The sequence below is a fragment of the Coenobita brevimanus genome, chromosome 100 (assembly GCF_032717465.1).
Source record: "Coenobita brevimanus isolate Jiangsu-jjx chromosome 100, ASM3271746v2, whole genome shotgun sequence".
Taxonomy (NCBI): domain Eukaryota; kingdom Metazoa; phylum Arthropoda; class Malacostraca; order Decapoda; family Coenobitidae; genus Coenobita; species Coenobita brevimanus.
The window spans coordinates 63,508,844-63,515,053 of record NC_137053.1 but is presented as its reverse complement, the minus strand read 5'-3'; positions in this window follow the sequence as shown (position 1 = coordinate 63,515,053).

Below are 6,210 nucleotides of genomic sequence, written 5' to 3'. Positions count from 1 at the left end.
CTCTCTCTCTCTCTCTCTCTCTCAAGTTTTATACAGGAAAACATCACCAGCCTTCCACCTCGCTTCACTGCATCTTGAAGGAGTAGCCCCGAGACTATCTTAAGAAGGGGGGGAGGAAATAGCAGCAGGAGCAGAGTAGTCCGGTAGCTTGGCAGGAGGATACGGTAGCAGGAGCAGAAGCAGGTAGTCCAAGCAGGTAGCAAGGGGAGAGGGGGGATGTGATGGGAGCTACTGCATTTGTGAAGGCTACTTGCTTACCGGTGTGTGTGTGTGTGTGTGTGTGTGTGTGTGTGTGTGTGTGTTCAGTTCATTCCTCTTCTTTCTCTTTTATTCCTCTCTTTTCTTTCGTTCCTCTCTCTCTCTCTCTCTCTCTCTCTCTCAGGGACCACCAAGACAGGCTATTGTGGTCAGGCATGTGCGCGTCACCCGAGGAATTTGAGAGAGAGAGGGGGGGGGGCGGGAGAGAGAGAGATTGGAGGGGAAGACACATGCATTTCTATCCCTACTCAGTAACAACCTTCAGTCTGTCATTTATTTTATTAATGTAAGTTTATTTTTTATCTTTTTGTTATTTATTTATGTATTTATTTTTGCCTCTAAGTCCATATTAAGTTTTTAAAAATCAGTCTTTAAATTCTCATCACAAGTATGAATTTCCAGACAGTCATTTTTACATACCTACCCTTTTTTAGTCGAAATAATTTTGCAATATTTTCGTACTTATTAGTGTTATTATTATTATTATTGTTACTATTATTATTATTATTATTATTATTATTTTGACTTGGAGGAAAATTGTATCGGTATGTATTTTTATTTCCTCAAAAAAGGGAAATAAAAGAAGCAAAAACAAGGCCAAGAGAATAAAAAACAACAAAAACAACAAAAATAGGCCTAATGGGTGGAAACAAAGGCAGAGAAAAAGGCCTTTATTCTCGCCAGGTAAGGAGGCTCCCTAACACCTTTTCCTTAGCGACTTATCTTGTTTGTTATGCCTTACTGCATTCTTGTCTTAAATAAATCCTTCCAATATGGCCAGATTCTGCACAAATAACATACAAAGGGATATTAACCAGCTATATCCAGAAATGAATCGCTAAGGAAAAGGTGTTAGGGAGCTTCCTTGAGAATACGGGCCAAGGAGACACGCTTGGATGGGCTTAAAGAAACAAGACGCGAGCTAAGAAAGTTTAAGAAATGCGAAGATTAGGCTAATAAGTATGGTCAGGATGCATGAGAGAGAGAGAGAGAGAGAGAGAGAGAGAGAGAACAGAATAACAGGCGTAAAGAAAAGAAAGAAGAAAGACAACGTTAAAGAGAGGTAAAGATAATTGTTTCGTTTCGTTTCACTCTGTTTCGCGTGTAAAGGCTCCAGAATGCTTGCTCGCGTCGGCTTTGGACACCTCATGGCGGCTGTCCACGCTGCTCGATCTCTGGCAGCCTCCCTATTCAGTCCTTTTTCCCTGAGGGCACACTCAGTGACTCGTCCCAGGACTTTATTGGGTGAGGAGGAGAAAGGAAGATGATGAAGAGGAAGAAGGGGGAAGAGGAAGGAAGATGATGATGATGATGATGATGAAGGAGAAAATGATAACGATGCTGATGAAGAAGAGGAAGGAGGAGGAGGAGGAGAAGAAGAAGCAGACGGAGGAGGAGGAGGAGGAGAAAGGAAGATAATGATGATGGTGAAGAAGGAGGAAGAAAAAGAAAACGGGGACAGGCGCCAACAGAAATAAGAAGAAAAAAGTGTTAGATCGTAGAAGGAAAGAAAAACAGGCATGGGAAGAATAAGAAAAAGTCCTGAGAAAGAAAGAAGAAAAGATACAAGAAGGACAAGGAAGAACTTAAGAAGCGTAGCAAGTGTTAACAAGAAGCCTGGGAAATCTGAGGGGAAAAAATGGAGGGGAGACTAAAAAAAAAAAATAGTGAAAAGGAGTCGAAGGAAAAAACAAGTTGAAAGAAAATGGGGAAAGGCGAGGATTTAGGTAACAGGCGTGCTTAAAGATATAATGAGTGTGTGTGTGTGTGTGTGTGTGTGTGTGTGTGTGTGTGTGAGAGAGAGAGAGAGAGAGAGAGAGAGCACTTGGTTAATAAGGCCATGGAAAGTGAGAAATATATTCAGAAAGAGAGAGAGAGAGAGAGAGAGCACTTGGTTAATAAGGCTGCGGAAAGTGAGAAATATACAGAGAGAGAGAGAGAGAGAGAGAGAGAGACCCGGCGCCTCAAAGACCACCTTGCCTGTCTTGAGGGGGATAAAGGAAGGTAATGGTCTTATTCTTGAAAATCTTATTCTTCGAGGGTAAGAGGAAGAGGAATGTTAACGAGGGGAGGAGGTATGGAGGAGAGTGTCCCTTCCCTCGCGCCTATTCATTCTCTCTCTCTCTCTCTCTCTCTCTCTCTCTCTCTCTCTCTCTCTCTCGTCATTGTCACGCTGTAAGGGAGGTGTTTGGGGGGAAATGCGAAGAATTTTATATAATTTACAGAATAAACAAAGCTCTGTAACTCTGCCTTTTTAGCTTAATATTGATGATAATTTTGTAATGGGCAACAAGTTCAGCGGAATAAACCCCTCTCGGCAATATACACTGATTTACCTTGACAGGAATTCAAATATATCTGAGCAAGTCGTGCCAAGCAAAATATTAGATTAATGCAACTCTTAGTAATGTATTAGTATTACAGTGCCTTCGTTTGTTTGAAATATAAAATACCTGTTTTTCTAAGCACGACACGCGATATCGATTTATTGTACGTGGTAACTTCGTAATATGACGATCTAACCAATTTGATTAAGCCGCGTCGAATTCAAATCTGCACGATAAAGTCGATTCGTAAGCAGTGGGCTGGAGGTAATGAGATTGATTATTTGACATGAAAATATCAATCCTTTTCATTTACTTGAATTAGTTTGTGTGCTGTATTTACTCTATATATCACCAAATGAGAATATGAGTGTGTTTTCAGTTTGTCGGATCACTGTCATTCAAACAGGAGCACTCCTCTCGGCGACATTCAAACAGCGCTTACTGTAACCTCTGAATCTCCATCGCTTCTTATAATTTTGCAGGTAGGTCTTCGGCTTGCCTCTTCATTGTAATATGTAATGATTATCACGCGTCATATCCATTCCTTAATAAGAAAAATTGTTACTTTGAAGCAGTGCAGTCATGTCGATGTAGTTCAGTGCATAATCCTTTTCCTAAGCATTAGACTGACGTAATTAGTATTAATTTATGGTTAAATGCGGAAAATTACAGGTCTTTCAGTCCTTGTTTACAAGCTTAAGTGCACAATAATTGTTTTGCCGTGTCTTTGAGTTCATTTTTACCGTCATACAGAGTAGCGGTAATAGTTAATGTGCAGCTATAACTAATTTCAAACTGATCCAAATACGAGCGTGGTGTATGTCAAATCATTATACACTTCATATTAAGCTGTGATTATTATTATTTTTTTTTCCATAGCCTAATAAAATTGTGATTTCGGTGTCTCCTGAGTTGCATAAAAGCCCCTGAGTGTAGCAGTAACATATAAAATTGCGTATTTGGCCTGAAGGGGTCTGTGGCCCTCGTGCTGTTGATACTCATGCAGGGCCGAATTATGCTATAGTGTCAGGTTTCGTAGCAGCTTTTCCTTGGCGATTTATTTTGCATATTTTAGCATAACATTTTCTTGCATATTGTGTATACTGTATTGTTTTAATATCCATATAGTATGCGTCAGTAGCATGAAGAACGATATAGCGGTGCGGATGTAATGTGCGAAGTAAATCAGAAAGGGAAAGATGTTACGAAATCACCCATCCAGGGAACTTACGACGCATCCTAAGCCGTCTTTCTTCTTCAGGTACACGTAGGTAACCAAAGTCAGCCGCCATGGATTTCAAAGGGTGGGAAGCTCCAGTCAACGCCGCATACCTTCCACTCTGCAGCACCCCCAGTGACCCACAGTTACCCAGGAATGCGGAAGGTGACGAACTTATATACCAGACCGACTACGTGCCCGACATCCCTGAAGGAGAGGAAGCTGGACAACTCGTCGAGGATTTGGTAGACATCAGCTCACCAGAAGCGGCCGCCATGAACGCACTTCTCTCCGAGTTCGAATACGTCTCCTTGTTGCAGGATGACTGGAATGTAGGCAGAGTCACGCAGGGAATACGAGGGCAGAGCAAGTAAACACATTCCACTCAACTGTACGGTCCTACTGTCGCCGAACTGGGTAATCATCTTAACGTTTCTGGCCGTATTCATTTTTGCCGAAGATGGGGTTGCCGAACTGTATGGAGTAATGTCAGCAAAGAACATGGCGGCGGTAACTACAATATCAGAAGTTCCACCAGAAATAAGTACACATCGAGGAAAGGAAGGCATACGGTACATTAAGAATACGTTATGTACAAAAGGGCAGAAAATGGAAGAAACTAGAAAACAGGCATTATAAAATCGAGGAGGAGGAATGCTGAACCCAGCGTAATCGAAAAAATATATATAAGAAAGACACGGTCACAGAAAACGAGGTTAAATGTGAGGTACGATAAGAAAATAATGAAACCGAACAGATTGGTGATGAGCGACAGACATTAACAAAATGAAATAGTGTTAACAAGGAAGGACATTAAAAGGAACAGAGAGGAATTAGATTAGGTAACATTAACCTTCTAAGTATATATCAGGAAGAAAGTAGTGAGGTTGTAGTAGATGGATGGATTGATAATGTTCAATCCTAAAGCGAAATTACCGTTTTCATTTAAAATGTTTTTGGTTATTAAGGAGGAAGTTCTCTCTCTCTCTCTCTCTCTCTCTCTCTCTCTCTCTCTCTCTCTCTCTCTCTCTCTCTCTCTCTCTCTCTCTCTCTCATGTTCTTGAATTATTTTAGTAGGCTGACCAAGTCGTGTGTGTGTGTGTGTGTGTGTGTGTGTGTGTGTGTGTGTCATTTTAAAGCTTTTGAAATGCCGTTGTATAAAAATCTAACTCCTTAAGTGTCTGAGTTGATTTTTATTGTTTTTAACGTTTTTTTTTTTTTTTTTTAGGTAATCGCCATTTTATTTATCTCTGTCATCCCACATCTAGGGATAACGTACTTCAGTGCTCCAAATTAGAGGATATTATTATTTATTTTATTTATTTATGTTTACCATGTTCATTCAGTGAGCCGTATTCTCGTCGGTGAAGGAGACTATCAAGTACCTCTTTCTTAGCGATTTATTCTGCATATTACTTTGTACTGTTATCTTATATATTATTTTAGCTTTCTAAAAAATCGGCTTACTTTGTAAAATATTATAAACGGGAATAATATGATGCAGAAATATTTACGATAAGGAAGAGGTGCCAAGGTGTCTCGACCTCTTCAGTTCGGTGATTTGCTTTTATATTAATGTTACCTTCAGACGATTTTCTTAGAATTGGGAAATACACCTCGTACTGAAGGGGTTAATGAAGGCTGCATCTCCTTCAGGTATGCTGAAACTCCTGAAAGTCTTCTGAGCTGAATAAATTGGTCTAAAGGTAGCGAAAATTTACTTTAAAAATGTCATCGTACTGATTGGGTTAAGCTAACGAGAATACGGTCCTTTGTAAGCTGAAAAGAGTGAGTAACATTATTTCGGATTTCTGGATAATACTAGGCTAATAAAAAGAAATAGTTGTAATGCATGCAGAATTTGTTATACCAGAGTGAAATGTGAATATCAGTCATCACAGCAGCACGGAACTGAAATAGAAATAATCTCGGGGAAAGTCCGTGGTCACAACAAAACCTTTTTTTTTGGGGGGGGGGGGAGAAGGGGGGAATTTCTTTGATACCCTAACACACCTGCACATGTCATTAACTCAGTGCTCTTTGGATTGTTATTAGTTTGTCCCCTGTTGAGCCTAGTTTTTTTTTTTTCTTCTTCTTCTATTGGGCTTTAATTCAGACTTTCCGGATGTGCCCAAAGAACGGTATCCTTCTTTGTGGGTGTAGTGTTCCCCGGCATTTTCATTGTTGTTTGCCTCATTTTGTCATTTCAGCGAGAATTGTAGCTTGACTTTCCGGCAGAACTATGGCAGGATCGAGGCCAGGACCAAAATTCCTCATTGAAAAAGTTTTGGGTACTTCTAGCATATGTATAATAAAAATCAGCATTCTGTAATAGGAAACAACATATACACCCCTAAAGTCTCAAGTTTTCTATCAGAGTTAAAGCAGAGAAAATGGATTGATAGA